General features: G+C 49.0%; 2 long non-coding RNA genes across 3 annotated transcripts in view; one reads left to right on the top strand and one right to left on the bottom strand.

Annotated features, from left to right (window-relative positions):
* The window catches only part of LOC310676932, a 54,410-nt gene extending 39,724 nt beyond the window's left edge, over positions 1-14,686 (bottom strand). The window contains exon 1 of one of the 2 annotated variants that reach the window (XR_014510803.1): positions 14,470-14,674. This is a non-coding gene — a long non-coding RNA (uncharacterized lncRNA). Of the gene's footprint in view, positions 1-14,469 lie in introns of both variants that reach the window. The other variant, XR_014510804.1, reaches the window with a different exon arrangement.
* LOC310676933 overlaps positions 1-22,548 on the top strand; it is a 48,193-nt gene that overhangs the window by 20,117 nt on the left and 5,528 nt on the right. The window lies entirely within an intron of this gene.

The following is a 22,548-nucleotide window of genomic DNA, read 5'->3' on the forward strand; positions in this document are numbered from 1 at the left end:
TTATGGGCAAAAAAGAGGGAACACCTCGGACTCAAATTCACGCTGGAAATACCATAGAGCAGCTCCCGGGATTTCTACTTAACGGGGTTTGTATACCAGTTAATCATCTAAGCCTGAAGTGGAAAGCTTTTGGCCCTCCAGATGTTACTGAACTACACCTTCCATCAGCCTCAGCAAGCATGGACAATGGTCAAGGTTTATGGGAGCTGTAGTTCAGCCACACCTGGATCCACTAAGATCCCCATACCTGCTCAAATTGGTTTATATAAAAGATACATTAAATATACTGATAAAAACCAAACATTAAGAACAAGCTGACCATAAAAAATATATAATATAAGTAAGATCAGCAGTGTTAAAAATATCTGTGATAAAATACAATTACATATTAAAATGCTTGTCAAGTGTACATTTCTGGGTAGGCTCGCCTAAAAAATTTGTTTTTCTGCAGGTGCCAAAAATACACAGCAAAGACACTCACCTAATATCAAATGGTCCTTGAGTTCCAGAGTCTAGGTCCTACCACACTGAAAGATTGGCTCCTTGCATGTGTAGAATAAAAATTATGAGGCATTTGTAAAAAGATCTGCACTTGTTCTGCAGATCAAGGAAATCAAATGCCCACATATGGAGTACGATAATCTTACCACTCAGTCACAGCGGCAGAAAGCAATCAGGTGCACCATGGGGTATGAGAAAATAAGAAGGGGCCTGCTGGATCAGGCCAAAGGCCCATCTAGTCTAGCATCCTGTTCTCACAAGAATCTGGACAACCAGATCCCCCCATTCAGCATGTATGGCATAAGGCCAGAGAGGTATATTCCCATGTCACATGCCTAATAGTTGAGTTATGGTCTCACTGTGTGGGGCTTATATACCAATTGTGGTGACCTGTGATGGGGTGTTGAGTTATACCATATCCTGTGTTCTGTCACTGAGGTGTGAGCAGTGTGGTCATCAGTGCAAGGGAAGCTATTTTTACATGCGCCGCTCCTACTGAGATCAATGGAAGAGTGAAGTTTTGTCACCAATGGGGGCATGGCCATGGATTGAGAGAATAGGATCTGGTGCAAGTGTGTTCCTTTCTTGTGCATCTCAGCCAAAGACTGCCCCCGTTTCAGCTATTCTGCTGTTGTTTTTCTGAAGCTTCACAAATCTGAAAGCCTCTCAGCCAGTATAGTATTGCACCCCAAATGAATAAAAATAAATAAATAATGAATGTATGAAGATGTCTAGCAAGGTAGTTGTGTTTGTTGCGGCAAAAGCATCCAGAGACTTGTGACACCTTAAAGACAAATAGATCATGCCACAATAAGACTAACAATAATAAAACTAACAGCTTAAGCCACAATAAATCTGTTAATCTTTAACATGTCACAAGATTCTTTGTTGAATGAAAAGGGTCTCAGTATGGGTGCTTTCTCAGTAATAGTGAGATACTACCATTCTTCATCAGCTTATTTTTAATATTTCCTTTCCTTAGTTATCCCCAGAAGTGGTGTCATCCCTGGGAGTGTTTCAGTTTTGTCTCCCACCCAGTAAACGCCAGATTGCTCTGCCTTCCTCTCCCTGGGAAGTAACAGAAACAGCAAGCATGCTCTCTATCTGCAATTCAATATTTATTTAAATTTGTATCTCCCCTAGAAGGCTCAAGCAGAAAATAATTTGTTTGAAAACAAATGAAATGTACAATTGCTGTTGGCATCCATAACTTTTACCAACTTTGATTGAGCGTACACCTTTTGGAGATAAGATGATTGGACCGTAGTTAGTCAACTCTAGTAATATACAGGCTAGATTATTGTAATGCTGCCTCTGAAACACATCTAGAAAGTTCTACTGTCACAGCCAACTGCACAGTGCACATGGTATGTTAAAATATATTCACTGTCTCCCAGTTAATTTCCAAGTTCAGTTCAAAGTTCTAGTTTTGGCCTTCAAAGTCCTCAATGGTGTGGCGATGGGGTATAAAAATGGTTTTTCTTCTCGCATTTGAACCTGCCAGCCAGCAAAATAATGCGTAGAAATCATTTCCCCACCTTCTGAAGTTGAATGGGAGAATAACGGAGAAGATTTTTATCGGGTGACACTCAAGTTATGGAACCCACATTCAGTGAGCATCAACTCTTACCTTTTAGGCACCAAGTAAAGTCCAGCCCGTTATCTCGGGTGTTTAGTGCTATATGTGATCACTTAATGGCCCTTTATCTACTGGATTTCTGTGTTTGGTTGGTGTAATTGCATTAATTATACTGTATTAGCTTTATTGTACTTTGTTATTATAAGTCACCTTGAGGCCATTTTACACCAACAGGTAGGACGGAAATATTATTAAATCCATGCATCCACCTATACAGTACAAACATACCCACGCCTAGTTAAAAGAAAACTTTAATGGCCAACAACTGTGGCCAGCAATTGTCAGTTTAAAACAAAAAGTAACACAGAGCTAGCAAGAGGTGGCTTTAAAGCTTTCCAATTGTCATTTAGCCAAAAAGCAAGTCTATATAATGTGTTTTGTGGTTAAAGTATGACGCACATGTAGCATTGTTCAGCAGAACAGAAGATGTGTTAGTCCATTGTTACAAAAACAAAGAGCTCTGTGGCACCTTGAAGGCCTACATAGCATTCTGGCATGTTTTCATATTCATGAGCCTATATTTCATAAGATCCTTTCCCTGGTGCCTTCCTCCACCCCCATATTATCTTTACTTCTTTCCTTCCACCTTCCTTGATGCACACACTCCAATTCTGGCTGCTCTTGGAAACAGCCACATTTTCGCCCTAGCTATTTGCTGGATCCTAGAATAAATATGTGCACTGTGATTTCTAGACAACTTCTGGATAGGCTCCACAGGCATTTCCAAGTTGGCTTGTGGGGGCTTTTGGCACTGTGCCCTATCATCACCTGCTAAATGCAACACAGCAGCCTACTTTCCTGGATCTAGTAAAATCATCCCAGTAGGCTGAGGCTTGGTTGCAGCAAGCAGTACCACAACTGCAAATGGCACCTAGCAACTGCCTCAACACTCCTTGTAAGTCTAAAGACTAGATAAAGAGGTTGGCTGTATGCCTGAGAAGAAAGTTGGAAGGAAATTTTCTCTGACTGCTTCCTACCTTGTCAATCAGAAAAGGAATAAGAGAATATCAGCAAACCAGTTGAATCAGCATTCAATCCATTTTAAAGCTACTGCAGAAACTTGTTAAGATGGCATGGTGGACTTAAGGTGGTCTGGTTCTGTCACATAACTCTTCAGCACATTTAGACAATAGCCCTGCTAAATTTAGTTGAATCATCAATAGCTTTATTGGATTGGATTACATCTATTAGTGATGCACTTGGAGGGATATGTTGTTGGCACCTGTCTGTCTCAAGAGACAATGGATTGCACTTCCAAGGGGGAAGTCAAACAACTGCATTAGTAGCACCGAAATGACCTCCCCAGAGTGCAAGTTTAGGCAGTGTGTATGAAGGTCCTGGGCTGCCCAGACAACAAGACCCCACTCTCGGTCTCACTTATGTAGTCCAAAGGAAAGCAGAGAAATACATTTGACACCAGCTTGGCTACAGCAGTTGCCAGAAGGAGGCATACAAGCTTGTGGTAGGCATGGCTGGATGCGTCATGAAAACATAGTTATCATGTTCAGGGCCAGCACTACCATTAGGAAGAATGGGGCAGCGGCCTCAGGCAGCAGATGCTAGAGGGTGGGCAGGGAGTGGGTGGTAGGTGTTGGGGAATAGATGCAGGTGTTGGTGTCGGGGACAGATGTGTGTGAGTCACAGAAGGCTTTCCTTCAGGTGTGGTGGATGCTATCTGTTCCCAGTGATTTCCAGCTTGGTTTTCTTCTTTCTATATGTGGAATGGGGAGGGATGCCATCTTGGCCTTTCCTCAGGCACTGGTGGAGGAAGGCAGGTGAGGGGGGTGTCAGCTGTGAGGGCGGGTTACATCCCCATGCCATCCCCAACCCCACCACACGCTCGCCGTGTGGGTGGCAGGCAGCTAGGGATGCTTGCCACATGGGCAGCTAGCAGAAACCCCCTACACTCGCCACGCGGGCGGCTAGCCCTGCCCCCACGTCACTCCAGGTGCCAGGGCAGGTAGCTCTGCCCCTGTCCTCAGGCAGCAGAATGGCCTTCTGAACATGTTTATGAACACATATTTATCTAGAACTATTTTGCCTCGTGTTTAGTCTCAGTGACATCAGTGGAAGGAGGCATACAAGGCACCATCCAACCGTTTTAGGGACTCCACTCTAGATTTGTGTAGGGTTTTCTCCTTAGCCTGTTCTTCACAAGGCAGCAGAGGTTTAGGGTCAGAGTTTTCCTTCTCCTGGATGTGCTACTTTCCCAGGTTGATGAGCCCCATCTGCCCCTCAATTCCCTCTACAGCATGTACAAAAACCACCTTCTTGACCTTTGGACCCACTATTGTTCTCCTCCTCTCAATCCATCAGAGCCTGTCTTTCCATGCAGGGAAAGTCCCTAACTTGCCAGGGATTTGACACCCATCGGCTACCTTCACCTGGTTTAGCCAGTCGAAGCCATGTCCCCGGGTGTAGCTGCTGTCTCATGCTTACAGCTTCTAGGAGCCACAGGTGAGAGTTGAATGCTGGGTGGGGACCAAAGGTAGTACCCCACCCCTAACACCCAATACATCCCTTGGAAGGGTATATCAACTAGATAACCTCAGCTGAAAACAAAAGCAGACTGTAAACCTCCTGTACTTTTTGCATATTAGTTGTGATAAAACTGAGGCCTGAAGAAGAGTGAGGAGAATGACACCTTTTTATCATTCAACTTTGGGGAATGTGGGAATGCATGGCATGAGAAACTAGTGTGATTCTGGTTTTTTGTTTTAAAAAAAGGTTCAAGGGGCTCCGTACCTGACTTTACATGGCCAAAATACATTTTCCTGCTCCATAATGGAAAGGGATCATTTTGAGAAAGTTTTGATCAAAGGGGACAGCATCACAAATATTTGCATAATTGCAGCATTTCAAAGCTTAAGAAGCCAAGGCTGCTTAAGAAGCTGGGCATAAATCTAGGACTTCTGCCCATCTTAATATCTAGGGTAAGGATGTATATTTACTGACATGCTCCAAGACCTTCTTGGAGGCCAGAGAGGGGGGATTTGGAGATGTGGTAGTTACAAAAATAACCCAGGCCTCCTGTGACAAAAAGAATTAAAAATAGACTCGCTTAGCTAGCGGTTTCCAACTCTGGAGCACACACAGCCTTATGGTAAAAACTCTGGTCATTAGGCAGTGAATGGCCTTGCCTGTAAGTAGAGAATTTTCAAGAAGGGAAAGGAAGGACTTTGCTGTCCTTAGGAACATTGCCTTTCCTGAAAAAGCAGCTCTTTTTCTTGTTAATGAACTGGATGGAAAGTTAAACTATAAACAGGGCTGCAGGAGAAGAAAAGCCTCTAGGTCAAATATACAAGCTTTTCTGATGTCAGAAGGTATGGTAGGGAGAAAACCTGCAAGTTGCTGACTCTGGGGTCTTCTCGTTTCAACAATACTATATTCCAAAGTAACAGATTTGAGGACTAAGGTGGTGATTTAGGGACAGCACAACTGGTTATTCTCCAGTAGCTGTCTCATACCACACTCACATTACACTGAATGATTAAATTCTTGCAAGTTCAGCTGATAGTTTTATGTTGTAGTTCACCTGGTTTGCAACAGTAATGCTATTTTTTGTAGTTCAAATGGTTTCAGATAAAAGGCCATACTGCATGCTTCTTTTGTTTCCTTTGTTTATAAGCCCCACTATGGTTAAATTCAGTGGCAATTCCTTCGGTTTGGTCACAGTCTTTCCCTATGGAGTAAAGGACATGATGGGACCACTAATGTTTATTTTATTTAAGGATGCAATCCTAAACACACATATTAGGGGTTTCCCTTGGGGCTTACTCCTTCCTAGTAAGTGTGCTTCAGATTAAATAAGACAAAAAGCAGAATTCCAGCATGCCCTCTACTCTATGGGTAAAACTGTGGTGAAACTGGTGTTGTTAACTGACAATGAACTGAAGAGAGGCAAGATTTAATCCATGATATTTTGTTCAACAGTGGAATTTGCTGTCAAGGAGTGTGGTGGAGTCTCCTTCTTTGGAGGTCTTTAAGCAGAGGCTTGATAACCATATGTCAGGAGTGCTCTGATGGTGTTTCCTGCTTGGCAGGGGATTGGACTCGATGGCCCTTGTGGTCTCTTCCAACTCTATGATTCTATGATTCTATGATTCTATTTTAGCACGCACGCACCCTGTATTTCCCATCAGCCCCTCAACCCAATTATGTAGGATAACTGTCACAAAACCAGCATGCTTAAGTCTAATTAATGCATGAAAGGGTTAAAAGCATAGAGCAAACTGTCCTGCCAGGCTCAGCTCACCTTTGGAGGGAGTAGGTATTCAAGCATTTGTTCCCCTCAGTCTACCTAACAAGCTCAATGTGTGAGGAAGTCTGAGCTGGTTGTCCAAGCTCATATTGGATGGCTTTCACAAGCCACTCTTGAGTTTGTATATAAATCATTTCACCACTTGGGAACTAAACTAAATTTTACTGTCTGTGCAACTGCGCATACTGATGTATGGAAAAGCACATGAACCTGACCTTTAGAGAGTTTGTAAGGAAACCATTTTTAACTTACTAAACATATGGTATTTTCCTATATTGGCAGAAGAGGAGACTATTTCGGAACTCACTTGGAAAGGCATTTTTAAAAGGTCTAACTGCCTAAATTTCCATGCTTTGCTTTGCTACATATTTCGTGATTTTAAATATCTGCTGGGGTTCTCTCACCAAAGAGTGCATTCTCCAAACTTGGATCTTGGCATCCAATGAATGCTTTTATACACACACACATTCTTCTGAATCAAAAGGTTGCATATGGAAAGGTGTCATGCAGGATTTAGCCAAAAGCTAAGTAAAGACCAGGGACGCAGGTGGCGCTGTTGGTAAAACCTCAGTGCCTAGGACTTGCTGATCGTATGGTCGGCGGTTCGAATCCCCGTGGCGGGGTGAGCTCCCGTCTTTCGGTCCCAGCTCCTGCCCACCTAGCAGTTCGAAAGCACCCTTAAGTGCAAGTAGATAAATAGGTACTGCTTATAGCGGGAAGGTAAACGGCGTTTCCGTGTGCTGCGCTGGTGCTGGCTCACCAGAGCAGCTTCGTCACGCTGGCCACGTGACCCGGAAGTGTCTCCGGACAGCGCTGGCCCCCGGCCTCTTAAGTGAGATGGGCGCACAACCCTAGAGTCGGACACGACTGGCCCGTATGGGCAGGGGTACCTTTACCTTTACCTTTAAGTAAAGACCATTTTGGTAAGTCATATGGCTAGCCTAGACAGAGAACATGCCAGAGGTGCTAGTGGACAGGCAAAATTGGTTCCTTTTCTCCCTCTGTATAGTTCATTAGGTACTATTGTAGATTGCACAGTGCTCTAATTATGTGACATGTGCATACACCATGTTTAGCACACCTATGACTTGCACAGCTTCCTCCCAAGAAATTGCAAATAATTTAAAACTTCCTATAACTGGGTTATGTGGTATATTCACATATTTGTATGAATCTGTATTATAGATCTTCACTAGGCAGTGTGAAACCAACTATGTGGCCAGTCTCTAAACACAGTCTCATTTTAAAAAGAAAAGGGGGAAATAATGCCCTGTCTAGGCACATTATTTTAATGATGGCAGAATAAACTTTTCAAGACTTGAGGATAAACTGTTAGCTTATTGAGTGTTATGTAGAGTTTAAAACTCTCTCTTGCTTAGAAGACCCCATTGCTTTAGCACTTGTTTGTAGAAGGAAAATTAGGAGGTGATTTCACACAGCCTGCTTTTCCTCTATGGTACAAAGTATTCATAACTATGTGGCAGGATTCCCAATGGAAATGGGTTTTTTGAGCAAGACCCAAAATTACTAACATGGCCCTGAGCACAATTGTAGGCTAAAAATAAAAAATATGCAAAGAAATTAATATGCACTGAGTTTGTGAGTTTTATTCTCAACTTGCTCTTTGAAATGATAGGTCTCCTCACCCAAAGCATGTGACAGAGAAAAAGACAATGGGAGCCTATGAATGAAAATGAATTACTGGGGGCCATTCAAAAGGGGCAAGTAATCAGTCAGGGTTTCGAAACTCAACCCACCCTCTTTTTAAAGGAAAAGCCATAGCCATTACAGTGGTACCTCAGGTTAAGTACTTAATTCCTTCCAGAGGTCCGTTCTTAACCTGAAACTGTTCTTAACCTGAAGCACCACTTTAGCTAATCGGGCCTCCTGCTGCCGCCACGCCACCGGAGCACGATTTCTGTTCTCATCCTGAAGCAAAGTTCTTAACCAGAGGTACTGTTTTTGGGTTAGCGGAGTCTGTAACCTGAAGTGTATGTAACCTGAAGCATATGTAACCCGAGGTACCACTGTATTGAGTAACTACCACTACCTAGCAGTTTCATACTCCAGAAACACTAAAAAAAAAACCTGCATTCACCACCTAATAAGCACCAGGTACAACCCTGCTCTCCTGCCAACCCAGCAGCTCGAAAGCACCTCAGGGTGCAAGTAGATAAATAGGTACTGCTCTGGCGGGAAGGTAAACTGCGTTTCCATGCACTGCTCTGCTTCGCAAGAAGCGGCTTAGTCATGCTAGCCACATGACCCGGAAGCTGTACGCCGGCTCCCTCGGCCAGTAAAGCGAGATGAGCGCTGCAACCCCAGAGTCAGCCACGACTGGACCTAATGGTCAGGGGTCCCTTTACCTTTACCTTACAAAGGTGCTAGAGGGCTTTTTGAAACTTCCTTTTGGAGGGGGGCAGGATTGGAGGATCTCAGAACTCCAAATATGGAAGCCAAGGCAAAACATACCCTCATATCCTAATCTCTGATAGAGAGTTCATTCTACAGTTTTCTTTTTCTGTGATATCCATTTGGGTTAATAAACACTGGCAGTGAAGGCCCACTGGCTTTCCACAGGGCATGACATCCAAGGCTTCTCGCCTAAGGAGAGGACTGAAAACATGTTTCATTTATCTCAGCCTTCCCGCTCCTGTTTTTAAGATCAATACCTTATCCTTCTGTTTGAGTGCAGGGCCTAATTACAAGTTTTTGACACGACTCTGCAGTCCTTTGAGTGAAAACCACAATAATGCCAAGCCTCCATTTTCTATTCCCATCAACCCAACAGCCAGATTGGGGGGCTCGAAAAGTGTTCATTTAGCGCGCCAAGTTCTCGGGTCTGCACAAGGCCAGCCAGGCTCTCTTGGTCAGACGCACGTCCTCCTGCTCATCCCTCACCTTCCTCTAAGCCCACCAAGTGGCGGGGAGATCCTTGGCTCTCATCTTCTGCTGCCTTTACAGGCTCGTAGGGCAGCCTGATCACGTGCCTCTGCTGTGTTTGTCTGGCCTTGGAGAATCTAGTCTACGCGTGGAGCCGGAGCTCGCTTTCCTATTTACATTCCGCCTGCCCTGGGCCTAAACGAGAGGCCAAGCAGAGCTCGCTCGCTCGCTCCTGTAGCATTTGCGCTGCGGTTCCCCACCGGCTCCCTCCCTCCCCCCTCCGTGCGAGACGTGGGAAGAAGGAGCGAGTGGAGAAGATAAAAGGGAGCTGCGTGCGGAACAAATGTGCTCGAGGGTGGCTTTCGGTGGCGGAGCAGAACCTTGTAAATGAGAGATTTCCGTTCACAAGACTCCGCTTCCACGATTCCTGTCCTGCCCTTGAACTGCCAGGCGAAATCTCTGCGTCGTAACCAGAAAGTAAATCAAATCGAGCCTGCCTGCCTGGCTCCGGGAAAGAGCGGGCGAGCAACGCTTGGCTCGGTTGCTAAGTGCTGAGAAGTGGAAGGTTTCTGCTTCAGCCCCAGCCAAGCCGGTGGTCTGTTTGCCAGGCACTGTTTACTCGGCGCGCCTGCACAAACGCGCTCGCTGTTTACTAGGCAGAGCTGGCCCGGGGGCTCTTATTTTCACCAGCGTGCCCGGGAGCTGGGGGCTCCCCTGCACTTGGCAACCAGGCCGACTCGGCGAGGGTGCAGAGGGGATCACGCCCTTTTCGCCCCGGATTAATTAATTCAGAATACTTGCTTCTCCCACCACCCCTCCCCTCCCTTCCTCAAATCGCACAGGCCGTTTGGAGTCACACACCGCTGCTAAACATATGTTGAAGGGAAAAAATGAGCAGGGAAGCCTCCGTTTGACGTCCTAATCGTGGGGATAACTAGTCCACTAGAACGGTCCTTCTTGTTTACCACGAAGTAAGGTGTTGGGGTTCCGTCCTTCTTGAGAGCCGCACCCTCTGATCTGGAAGCCTTTGTGCCCAGCCCCGGGTGTGCTTTGCATAGCGAGTAGGGAGAAGATTTGTGGTTAAAGCAGGACGGAATAAAAGCAGCTTTCTCCATTAGCCTGGAGCTAGGCTATGGTTTTATTTAAAGGAGCCCAAGGTAGCACCAAAGAGCCCACCCCCACCCTTCCGTGGCGAACGCACCATCGTCACCGGTCAAACAGGCTTTGCAGGTTTTTTGACAAAGCACAGCTAAAACCTGAAAAACCTGTCTGCACTGGCACAAGGCTCAGACGGGGTGGGAGAGAAACGAGTGCGCACCCGCGAAGAAAGAAGATTCTATCGCCCTGCTTCCAGACCTCAGAAGACTAAAAGGAAGAAAACATCTGTCTCCAGCTCATACGCACCAGATCTGAGCCCAAATATTGAAAACACGTGCTGCCGTTTTTAAGCACTGCTTCAAATTCAGTCCTGAAGGGATCTCGGGTACGTGCTCTCTACCCCCCCCGCCCCCATCAGTAAGATTAATTGGCCCTGGGAAGGAGCTTCCAAACTTCTACTTTACAGCTCCACTTGGTATTTATTTGACATTGCTCATCTGTTACTGCCTCCCAACGATCCACAAGCCATTTAAGTCCGAGAACTTCGACAGATCGCTGCTGGAGTGCAGGAAGAGCCTACGCCGCATTTATTTGGAAGTGTCATTCATTTCAATAAAAAAAAAGTATTTCCCCCTAATCCTTACATTCCACTGAAATGAATAAGAGTTACTTCCACACAAAAGGGTTTGCCACCCGAGGCTTCTGGCGTCTTAGGTTTCAGGACTTTCATCTAGCAGAGTGGTGGATCGGGCTTTCCAGTGAATGCGTTTCGGCTGCAAGGGTGCCAGCAAGAACTTGCGATTTAATTAGCACGTGGTGGAAGTCCTTTAACCCTCCTGGGTTAGGAAGTCAAACCAAACGCCGCTGGAGAAAGAAATCAACACCTTCGGCCAAACCACGGGCCCGCGTAGGTAGGTGCTGTGGCCTTGGGGACCCCTGCACCCGCTTTCTAAATAGTCAGAATTGGCTCTCCCGCTCCTCCTCCTCCCCATCGGCCCCACTGTAATCCGATTAGCCCCAGTGCATTTAAAGAGGAAAGTGCCTGGTGCCTGCTTGCCTTTAGAAAAGCAGACAAAGGTCTAGAAGGCAAGGCCTCGGGACCGACCGCAGGAGGCTGATGTCTGTTAATATTCAATCCGGAGCGAGATAACAGGTACAAGAAAGACGCTTCTCCGCATTCCCACTATCAAATCACCATGCAAAGCTGAATTCGCTCCTCAAATTTGACCACGATCAAGCAAACATAAAGAGAAAACAAAAAACAAATGAGAATATGAAGGACAAACGTTATTTCTCTCGAGACAAGACGGAATTCCCGCGTCATCCCAAGAGTTTAATGCACAGAACCCCCTTTGCAAACTGCTAGGAATCAGATAACTACTTCAAAATAACAATAGGAAATACGATATTTCCTGGTCCGCCTTTCTTCTTGCCAAACAACGTACTTGAGGACCGCAGCCCCTGAGGCTTCTCGAGATAATTTCTGTTTGGAAATCAGGCTAAAATTACATTTGCATTCTGAGCGGGTGGCGGGATTCGACTAACACGGTTCTCATTACGTGTGTCTGGAGGTGAAAGAGCAACTGCGCTTGCGACCCGGGTGCCTTGGCAGCAAAAATCAATCGTCTCGAAATGAAGAAGCATAGAGCTCCTGAAAGCCTCCTGCCCCATTTCTTCAGCACAAATGGAAGACTTGCTCCACTCACTGCTAAATGTTAACATGCTGGCGGACGTCACTCATGCGCCTCTCGAGCGCATCTGATCAGAGGTCAGAATTTTCCTGACCTTGTCAGTCGCAAACAACCAAATCTGGCTCCTTCCACTTTTGTACGCACATTCACAACGATGGATACTCCATTTAACTGGCAATCAGACCAAGCAGCAAAAACAATTAAGAAATCAGTTTGCCTTTAGAGACGATGGGCACTTGCCTGGAACAAAACTGCACCACCGGCTTGGATCCAAAACACACTCCCTAGAAGTACGTAAATCTCACTGAAATCAGTGTATGCAAACCGCGCGCCCCACCCCCCAGTTACTATAGACATTCTTGCTACGATTTATCGATTTCTAATTAACTGGGATGTGGTTCTGGGTGGCAGTCTTTTCCTAATTTTGCATTTTCTATCCCAAAAGGAAAATATTTGCTCTTCTTTAAAACAGACCGCTACGAAGCGCTGGCAGACAAGGCAAAGCTCTGGCAACGTTTAATTTACACACACTCCCTCTGTAAACCAGCAGATTTACAATCTCATGTATTATGTTTATGCGACAATTTGGAGGGAGTGGGGTGGGGAGCGAGTCGGATCTCACCGCTGACTTGTCCGCATATTTGGGGCTGGTAAAGAGAGAGCACGCGAGGCCTTTTCGCCTCTCTAAGCAGCATCCCAGTACCACGACGTGCAATTATCAGGCCCTTAAAATAGGCGACCGCCACGCTGAATTTCATTTGCAGTCTTCACAAAAACAAAACAAAAAAATTTCTTAGCACTTTAGGGCAAATCTGACTGCGTTGCGTGTACACGGGGGGCGGGGGATTTCTGGGGTTTGAGCAGCAGGGCGAGGGGGGAGGTAGTTTGGAACCGATTCAAAGGGCTGCTCGTTCGTTCTCCCTTTTGTGACCGAATTTCCAGGCAGTTAAACTTCTCCGACGGCTGTGACATCTGTAGTGCGCCGTTGGCGCATCAACTCTTTTCTTTTCCCTTCTAGCAGCCCAACCCCCTTCCATCCATCAGCAAAGGTGATGGGTGGGGAGGAAGTGAACAACAACATCAAACAACCGAAAGGGGGAAGAGGGGGAGAGAGGAGCACGACGGAGAGAGGGGTGGGGGGTGGGAGGCACAGACGCATAAAAGCGGGCAGGCAGGGGGAACCAGAGCCACTTGGGCCCACGGCAGCCTCTAGTCCACAACTCCGCTAAGCAGGGAAGAACCCCTGGATTGAAGTCCACACCAAGATCCGCGGGGGGGGGGGGGCTGCCATGACCGGAAGAGTGTGTGGTGGCTTTTGCCTCCCCCGTCCCCAGTTAATGGGAAGCGGTAGGGGTGGACCTGATGGAGAGGGCACTTTATCGACGGCCTGTTCCCAGATCCAATCTGACGCATTATTCCATGCGCTCGCAGCAGCTTGAAGCCCAAATCCGCAAGGCTTTGATTCCTGCTCGGGTCTCTCTCTCTCTCTGTTTGTGTGTGTCTCTGAAACTCAGCCAAAACTCTCTGGCGAGGTTTCCTTCCTGCTCCCGGGGAGTCTCGAGCAGCCCCCACCCCACCCCCCCGCTCCGAGCTCTTTGGCCTCCCCGCCCTGGTGGCTCGGGGGGGGGGGCGGAGGGGGAGAGGAAACGGAGGAGGGTGGAGAGCGGAGACGGAGGGAGGGAGGCCGCGGCGGAACTTTTCCTTTCTCGCTTCTCGGGCTTTGTCCACCGGCTCCCCCTGCTCCCCTCCCCCACGCGGCAAGCTGCTTGACATTAAAAGCGGGCTGGGGGAGGGGCAAGAGAAGGAAAGTTAACAAGCCAAATGGAGCGGGGAACAAGGACACTGAGCCAGGGAGAAAAGGCAGAAGAGAGATCCACCAGTGTCCGGCTGCAAAAATAAAAATAAAAAATGAGGGAAAGCCTTTTAAAACGGCCCGGCGAGGCGGCTGGGAAGGAAGTGGCAGCCGAGAGGGAAGGAGGCTGCTGGAGGGGGAGGGAAGACGAGGCAGCGCCATCTTTTCGTGTCACGCAGCAGGACCAGAGACTGACTGCCTCACTCGGCGGCGGTGTCTGCCTCGCTCGCTCTGCAAAGCGCGCCCTTAGGCAGGCCGAGAGGTGGAAGCTCAGGGCTGCGCAAGGCATAGAGCAGGCGGCAGCCGCCGCTCCGCCAGCCTCCCGCGCCGGCCTCCCGCTCCCAGCCGTTTCTGGTGCGGAGCTGCGCAGCGAGTCCGCTTCTCCAGAGCAGCTCTTTTCGCCCTCGTCAGCTGGGCTAGCGAGCGCTGCGGCGAGAAGAGCGGGAGGCCTAGAGGCAGCGCTGTCTCCAGACGCCGTGGCTGGGTTTCCCCTCTCCCACCCCCGCGCTGCCGAGACTGCCGGCTGGCCCCTTTCGGTTCTCACCGTGGGCGGCGGAGGCCCCTGGCCTCAGGAGAGGAGCGAGGCGACGCGCCAGGGAGGGCAGCCAAGCGGCAACTTCCCGCTTTGGAGAGGCCTGTCTTCGCGCCCTCCTCCCCCTGCCCGGCTCAGCCTGGCCGTCAGCAAGGGGTCTCCTCGCTCCCCGCGGCGAAGGCCTCGGAAGCCCTGCCAGGCCCGCGCCCGCCCGGGTGGCGTTTCCCAAGTGCTCCTCCCTAGCCCTCCCCCGCCAGCCAGCCAGCCAGCCAGCCCTGGGGCGGCTGAGGTGGCTGCCGCCGGGCTTTGTTCCTCGCGCCTCTTCCCGCCCTCGGGGCAGGCTTCGCTGTACCGCGAGCTCTGGGGCCTGCGCCAAGGAGGACTCGGCGAGAGCCGCCGCGTTCCCCGCAGGAAAACCCCAGTTCGCTTGTCCCGCCGCCCCGGGACGTGGCCAAACCGCTTCGCGGAGGGTATCGCCACCGCAGCTGGCCTCCCAGCGCTTTCGCTTCGCTCTCTTCCCCGCCCCCAGCCAGCCAGCCGCTTCAGCTCAGCGCCGTTTAAACCGGGAAAAGGGTCTCTTTCATTGTGCTCGGCAGAATCACCTGCCTGCTTTGCGAGCACAGCTTGCCGAATGGCGTTTCGCACAACAGCGGCCGTGTAGCCGCGGCTCGGGCTCTGCCCTCGCTTTGGCACCGACAAGCTCCCCAGGGCCTCCAGCGCGCTGCAGAGCGCGAGGGATAGGCAGGGAGCCCGTTGGCATCCAGAGCAAGCGTAGCTCTCCCGGCGGCGCCCGGGAAAACCTCGCAGCCTCGCTCGCTCAATCTGGCCGCGCTGGCGAACGAGCACAAGCAAATACGTCGCTGCTGCTGCTGCCTCTCAGACCTGCTGATGCGGGGGGAGGGGAGGGAGGGAGGGAGCGGGAGCAGCGCCTGGCGAAGGGGGATTTGATGGGTGGTTGGCTGCGCTTCGGGAGGGGAGGGAGGTTGGCTGCGCCTGGTAATGAGGGATTTGAGGGAGAGGGAAGGGCGTGTTAGCTTCGCCTGAGAAGGGGAGGGCCCCCTGCTATTAGGGGTGGGAAAGCGGGGGCGGTTGCGCCCGAGGTTTGGTGTTTTTTGTGTGTTTTTTTTAATTGGAGGGGGTTGCGGAGGGGGTAAGGCGTGCCTTCTGTTTCTAATAAAGGAAGCGACTTTTCTCGAAGGAAGAACGAAGGTGCTCCGGAGGGGGGGGGGGCTGGTTAGGATGATGGAGGTGTTGGATGCCTTGCTAGGGAGCGGTGTGTGTTTGTATGGTCTTAGAAATGAATAGATTGGTTATACCTATGGGGAGAGAATGGGGGAAGGGAAGAGCATTTGAGTGGGGGGGTGGTTTTGTTGTTTTTTTTTGCGGGGGGGGGGAGCGACGGATTTCAAACCTTTGCCCCAGGGAAGCTGGGGATTTGCTACTGGTAGTTTGGCTGCCCCCGGTGAGAAAGGGATTAATAGTTTGCAGATTCGGGCTGGCTGCCTCCCCCGAGGGGAGATTTCAAGGGAGCCATTGGCTGCCCCCCTCCCCCGCGATCGAGGGTGTGCTGTGGGTTACTAACTCCCTGCACCAGGGAGGAGAGGCTGGCAGGGGCTCCGTGTGCCTTGCTGGCCGGCCCCGGTGTGGAAGCAGGGGCAGCCACCGGCGTCGGGAGGGCTTGGCGGTGGCTTTGCCAGAGGGGCGAGGAGGGCGCGTAGAGAGGTGTCGGGCTGCGCCTCGCCAGTTGGGATTTGAGAGGGGCGGTAGGAGACGCGCCTCCTGTTTCTAATAAAGGAATCGGCTTTTATTGAAGGATAAACGCAGGCAACTAAAGTCGTGTGGGCTGCAGCCGCCGAACTTCGTTAGTTGCTAATCTGGCTGCCAAGATGAAAACCTTTCGCGAATGTTTGAAAGACGGCAGGAGCTTTGACACACGCGGCGGCGGCAGAAACGCACACTGTCCCCCCCCCCGGCTCCCCAGCCCCTACCGTGCCCTTCCTAGGAGGAGGGGGGTGCTGGTGGTGATGGGGAAACAGGAGGCGTAGCCCCTCCTAACGGTTCCGGCTTTGGGGGATTGCCAAGTTTTCTTTGACTTAGGGGAACTCTGGGGATGACTAATCGCACGCCAAGCTGGGGTTTACAAGGGTTTTCTTTTCTCGTCACCCGCAGTTGCTGACCCCGCTTGCTCCAAGAAAGGAGCTGCGACAGGCGGCTTCTGAGAAGGCCGAACAGCCAGGAGCCCGAGTCTGGGCCGCGGGGAAATTCCCTCGCCAACCCCGGAGAGAAAGGTGCAGCTCAAGGCCAGAGCCTGGAGATCGGGGGAGGGGGGTGAGCGGCTCTCTTCCGGCGCGGAGCTGCTCAGGCGAAAGCTGCCAGCCTGTTCGGACGCCCTTTACCCGGGCGCAAAGTCTTGCTCGTTGCTCTGCAGTACCCTCTCTCCTGCACACTTTCACTTCGGAAGTTTTTAAGGGCTGCAGCCTAAAGAGGGAGGCTCTGGAATTGCTGCCTCCTCGCAGACTCCTGCTCATTTTAATAGGGTTTACTTTCACCGCCTGCCAGCGGCTTGGCTGTGCCGCAGCAAAAGCCCTCAGGCAGCAGGGCTAACACATGCGGTGCCATCCTACGCCTGTTTACAGGGAAGTCGATTCCCGCTGTACTCCGGGGGGGGGGGGGCGGGGGAAGGCTTATTCAGCAGCGTGCTTAGGGTTGCAATCCTCGATGCGGGAACACGGTCAAAGAAGAAGATAGCTGAATCGATGTGCGTCCATACTACGTTGCAATCCCTAATCACACTTACTTGGAAGGAAGCCTCGCTGGTCTACCTACCGATCAGAGGTGTTTGAAACACCAGTGTTATACACTAAGACTTAGATCTCATGTACACTGATGCGGACTTCATCCTCATTTAGTTTCTCAACACAGAGTAGGCATGGCTGGATGTCTCATGAAAACGTAATTGACATTTCCTTCCGAGTTATCATGTTCAGGGCCAGCACTACCATTAGGAAGAATGGGGCAGCGGCCTCAGGCAGCAGATGCTAGAGGGTGGGCAGGGAGTGGGTGGTAGGTGTTGGGGAATAGATGCAGGTGTTGGTGTCAGGGGACAGATGTGTGTGTCATGGAAGGTTTTCCTTCAGGTGTGGTGGATGCTATCTGTTCCCAGTGTTGAAGCAAGATCTGATTTCCAGTTTGGCTTTCTTCTTTCTCTATGTGGAATGGGGAGGGATGCCATCTTGACCTTTCCTCAGGCAGCAGAATGCCTTTCTGAGCATGTTTATGAACACATATTTATCTAGAATTATTTTGCCTCCTGTTTAGTCTCACTGACATCAGTGGAACCTGTTTTGAAGCACAGTAATGATTTTAGGTTCTGAATGCCAGAGTTTGACACTTCAGGGCCCCTTCACTCCACATTGGAGCTAAGGACAAATATTCAGTTGACTTTAATGTCTTCAGAGACTACCTGGCCTGCTTTATTAATTGTTATAACTGTAATCCTCCAGATTCTGATCTGGAGTAAGCACTTTGTACCTGATTCCTGCTACCTCAACATTAAGGAATACTGTGGAAATCAGCTGAATTATATGGAATTTATAAAATCTGCTATTATTCTTGCACATGGGGCAGTGCTTTCAAAATAATATTTTTATCACAGCCCTGTCCTTGAGAGGAAGCTTAGCTGCAGTAAAAATGAGTTGCTAAAAACAACTGGAGTGGTGGTTGTGTGAGGTCTGAAGGCTCATTCCATTCACTTAAGGTGTACCTCACTGCCTCCTTTGAAAAGCATTGTCTTTGAGGGGGTGTCAGGAAACCATTTGGAACATAGGAAGTTGCCTTATGCAGAGTCAGACCATTGGTCTATCTAGCTCAGTACTGCCTACACTGACTGGCAATTTCATAGCAGGGTCTCCTCCAGCCTTACCTGGAGATCAAGGGATGGATGGAACCAGGGATCTTCTGCATGCAAAACAGATGCTCTACAACTAAGCTATGGCTCTTCCTGTATGCTTGATCTGTGTTGTTGGTTTCACGTTGGAAAGTATTGGAATTATGACTTCACAGTCAACAGTGATACCCTCACGTGTGACAGTGAGATCAATGTGAATATTGGCTTCCATCCACCTCATTTCACTAGCAAGTTTGCTTGGGCTACATTTTTTAATGTGTGGAGCACTGTGGCCTTTACATCCACTTTTTAAAGCAAGTGACACATACCTGTGCTTTTATCCTGGTTGCCCATTTGAGTACAATCACCGGAGTTTGAAACAAATGGGCTTTACTTCAAAGTATTGCATCTAAGGTTCAGCTTGGTAAGAGGTCTGCGGACAACCTCCAAGCTTGGCTTTTCATGGTCCTGCTTCCTTAGTCCTTTATCCTTCTGAGGAGGGTTTTAGGTAACCACAATTGCAGAGGAATTCTGATTTGCGCGTCTGGTTCTTTGTTGGTACTGGGAAGGAAGCTGCCTTTGCCTTACCTCACAACTCTAGTTCAGATGAGGAGAGCAGAGGGAAAGCTGGACCAGCCAGCCCAATATGTTTTGCTACAGAAAATGTGCCCCCAACCTCCTCCTCTGCCACCCGTGCTGCCTCTACCTGAGGTGACTGGAGGCAGCCTGGAGAAGCCCAGTGTGCTGAAGAAGGTGGGGGAGGGGGAAAAAGAGGCCAGAGAAGGGGTGGGGAGAAGGTAGGTGACAATGCACAGGAAGCAGGAAGCAGTACGTTCCTTGGGGGGCCTGAATCTGCCGCCCCCTCCCAGCTGTTCCCATCCTGCTGTCTGCAGTGACTGCCTTGCCAAGCCTCCTGAGTTGGGCTGGCCCTGAGTGAAGAAGCTACTGGGCCTCAGCATACCTAAGGTCCCAGGTGCCTGAGGAAAGGTGTTTCCTTTATAATGGCTTCTGAGACCTCAGTTCTGCTGTAAGCAGTCCCCACATGCTAACACTCCCACAGGATCCTTGCGGACAAAGAATTACCTACACAGTTTCTACAAAGTGATCAAGCCACCAGCCCCTTCCCCTACTTTCTGCACAGCTTTTCTGGAAATTGGCTATTGTGTCTCTGTGTTTCAGAGATCCAGAGGCTAGATTAACAAATCCTTGTAATTTCATTACTCCCTAATGTGGCCAGTTATGGCCTGGAATAGAGGAAATGGGTACGTTTTGGCTTGGCCAGGATTAATCAGGCATAAGGAGTTTGAAATTTTAGATCGTGTTTCTTGTGGTTTTAAGGAGTGTGCTTGTAAGCAGATGTTTTTCCAGGGATAGCCAGTGTGCTTGATTCATAGCCAAACTCACAACCTAGTTAAGAAGGGTGCAGCTGAGGTTGTGTCCATGCGGCTCTGTTGAATTTCCATGGGATTCTTTGTTAACCTGTCTGTGTATTGAGCTGCTTTTAGACTGGGGAAGGAAGCAGAAAAAATTTCTCCTCGTAACAAAACATATTTTGGTTTTAATCCCATGTTGATTTTTCTTTAAGTCCTTCCCTCTGCAGGGAGTTGGACTAGATGACTCTCAGGGTCCCTTCTATCACTGTAGGCCAGATTGTAGCCACTGACTACCTAAACTATTTCATCTGCATCCCTAGACCTGTAAGGTTCTGAAAAGAATGTCCATGTTTTGTATCTAGAAATAATGGCATTCACACATGACACATTCCTTACTTTAGAAAGTTCCCAAGGACATTTTGCTAATAGGCTATTACACTGGTGTTGCCTCTCTAACTTAAAAACACACACAAAGAAGCCAGGAAGTGTCTTTGTTAAAAGCTTCAAAATAACCAGTGGTTTTATTTTAACTAGCACACTGTTTAAAACACATTTTTGTTTTTTTGAAGAAATGAAGGCTTTATCCACTTCACACAATTTCTCCGGCCCTGCTCTAACAATCCGCATTGTCATTTCCTTCGTGCTCAGGCAGGCCAGAAAATTTGCTGTTGCTGCGTGAGCTCCTCAGCATGAACGGAAAATCCAGCTTGGCCACAAGGACTGTTCAGCGCTAAGCGCTCTCTCTCTCTCTCTGGTGTTCCGGCCTGCTTGCTGCTGCGGCTGTGGCTGCTTCTGCCGCCGCCGCCGCCGCCGCCTTTAGTTCTCAATAAAAAGGAGCCCAGATACAACCACCATGGTGGCTCCAGAGAACCAGCTGCACACAAGGGCAGCCCAGGAAAAGAAATGGCTTCCTCCTCCCCTCCTTTTCAAGCAGAAGGTGGCAGAGAATGATTCATCGCCTGCATCCAATAATTAAAACAAAAGCCAGTGTCGGCGGAAAGAAACCCTCTCTGGAAACTAACAACATTTCCCTTTCCCGGGAGTTGAGAATGCAATTTGGTAGAGGGATCACGATGGCTCGTTTCCGGGCCTAATTTTCACAGTGAGGTGATAAACCTGTGCCTGGCTGTGTCACCTCAGAGAGCAGATAGCGGTCGAATGCTCCTTCACAGAACACACACAAATCCTGCACCCAGAAGACTAGCATGCCATAGAGAAGGATTCTAGCCTATATTTCTACCTAGCGTGCTAGTTTTCTAGGTGCACAGAATATGCTTCCATGACGGAGCATTTTGTATTTTCCAGAGTGAAGTGGCACAACCCAGAAAGACATTTTACCATCACAGTGAGAACTAGGCTCTGGCCTGAGGGGGTGAGGGCTGTCTCTCTCTCCACCCCCCCTCCCAGCCGACTGCACATTTATGAGTTTGGCTGTAGCCTCTTCCCAATTTCTAAGGGTATTTATGATTGAAGGTTTTTGTTCTCCAGCCTGTAAAGTAGTGCTAACTACGGTCACTCTTGGATAATGCCAAAAATACACTTGGCACAAGTTCAGGGTCACCCCATAAGTTATTGTGGTGAAGGGCTGCAGCAGACATTGAGAGCAGGGTAAAAGTGACCACTGGTTCAAAATGAGTCCCGTCCATTGTGCTGGCAAATGCTCCTACCTTCCTTGAGATCCCTCACATGTCAGTGAAGGTTCAGATACTAAATATGTGATTCAAATAAATTTCCTATACTTTCCATAGCCCCGCTTCATAAAGTTCACACAATAAGGCATTTAGAAAGTAATCACTTTGAAGTTGGAAGCATTGTGAAAACCAACCAACCAACCATGGGCTGCCTTGCACATTATTTCCAGATGTGCAAGGCAGCCCATGGTTGGTTGGTTGGTTTTCACAATGCTTCCAACTTCAAAGTGATTGCTTTCTCGAAGGAGCCCTGTCTGTGCACAAATTGAGGGATATGTATAGAATCGTAGAGTTGGAAGGGACCACAGACTCATCTGGTCCAGCCCCCTGCAATGCAGGAATCTTTTGCCCAACATGGAGCTTAACCCATGACCCTGAGATTAAGAGTCTTCTGCTCTACGGACTGAGATGTAAATCTCATGGAACTCCCCAGGACTTATTTTCCAACTCAACATGCACAAGAATAGATTGGGCTGCTCTGAGTAGGAGTTGCTTCCAAGTAATGACTGTTAGGATGGTTCTGCAGTCTAAGCTGGAGGGGAAGCCGAAAGTGATTTCAGTTAGACATTGTGAGTCAGAGGTTACTCGATGTGGAGATAAAGGCTGCAGTCCTACTCATTAGGGCTGAAGAACTTCCCATCCTCCAGATCTAGTGACACTCCCAGCTCCCATCAAACCTAGCCATGGCCAGTGGTCAAGGAGGATGGAAGCTGTAGTCCAACAACAAGTAGAAGAGGAGGTTCCTCAGCCCTGCGATACACACTTCCCTGAGAGCAAGACCCATCCAGCTTAACAGGATTCTACTTAATACTTATGAACCCAAGGAAAGCTAATCTAGTCAAGTATCCTGTTCTCACAGTGACAGTGGTGGTTGTGGGACCTTCCAAGTGTTTTGCACTACAGCTCCCATCATCCCTGACCATCGGCTGTGCTGGTTGGAACTGGTGAAGTCCAGTAGTAATAGCTGGGGGGCACAGATCAGCCATCCTTGCTGTTCGGCATCTTGGCCTCTTGCTTTTGTTTTAAGGGGGGTGGGGAGATGTTTTTTGTTGTTTGTTTCTGCAGGAACTGAGCCTTTTGCTGAGAGGCAAAGGTCGAGACATGTGAGGAGGTGATCCTTTTGCGCTCTCCTTGTTTATCT

Source organism: Podarcis tiliguerta (assembly GCF_965153285.1).
Source record: "Podarcis tiliguerta genome assembly, chromosome: 4".
Classification (NCBI taxonomy): domain Eukaryota; kingdom Metazoa; phylum Chordata; class Lepidosauria; order Squamata; family Lacertidae; genus Podarcis; species Podarcis tiliguerta.